Here is a 1,123-nt window from a genome sequence, read left to right as displayed (position 1 = left end):
GCGAGAAGGGAGAGAAGGAGAAGATATGAAGCAGGCGTGCAGCCAGCTTAACCTCAGAGAGAGAAAGAGAAAGGTGCATGCATGCATGCATCTGCATGCATGCTGAGCCGTTTGTTCTCTCTCTTATACGGCGAGAAAGAGAAGAAATCCGCTCAGAACTCCGTCGTCTGCGTCCCTACATCTGGCTTTTTCCAAATACCAAAAGTAACAGCACTTCTATACTCCTCAGGGAGCGCAGGAAACAGCAACCAGCAGCACCAGATACCCGCTGGCACGGCCCACAGACCTAGGCGAGACCTGAAACAAGCAAAATACAACATGTTTAAATATACAGATTTATTACAATAAAAACACAAAAAACAATGCAATAAACACATATAACACAAATAATTTAATTTATATGCTTTCATTCACAATCAAAACTCTACACACAACGTGCTGCAACAAATATATCTGCATCATCACGCACACCCCCACTCACCCTGAATATACATATGTGTTTACGCATATAGATATATACACTGTATCTCCATACATATATACATACAGATATTTATATATATTATATATAAATCATTCTATACAAATATATTTCTATGCTGAGGTCAAAGAAGACGCGCTGGAGCTACTCAACAAGAGCTGAAACTCTCTGCGGCGCTGCAGCGAAATTTCTAAGAAAAAATATTCAAGTTTCCCGTGAGCACGCGTTGTGTTCCGCGGTGCTTGGCGGCTGCACTGGGCGAGCGATCTGGGGTGAAACTGCGGTTTATTTGGCTCAATTTTTTGCATAAAGACGTTTCAGAACATTTATAAACTCATGAAAATGTTTAAATTTAAAAAAAATCATAAAAAACGGACCCGACTTGGTACCAGGCGTAGTGCCGCCTCTGCTGAAACTGAGCAGTGGAAGCCCAGAGCTTCGCGTACACAGCGCGAGACATGGTGGATGAGATAAACCACTTTTAATGCTGTTTTATTGAATATACAGCATTTATAAATAAAATATCCAAAAGAAATCAAATTTAATAGGCTAATAAACTCCCATTCACAATATGCACGCACGCCAGCCATTGGGGCTGCGGCCGTTCAGTCCGTGTTGTAAGTAACTCAGCAGAAATGTTTT

The sequence above is a fragment of the Eimeria mitis genome, genomic scaffold, assembly GCF_000499745.2.
Source record: "Eimeria mitis Houghton genomic scaffold, Emh_scaff3209, whole genome shotgun sequence".
Taxonomy (NCBI): Eukaryota; Apicomplexa; class Conoidasida; order Eucoccidiorida; family Eimeriidae; genus Eimeria; species Eimeria mitis.
The sequence above is the reverse complement of the archived record's forward strand: the minus strand, read 5'-3'. Positions refer to the sequence as shown.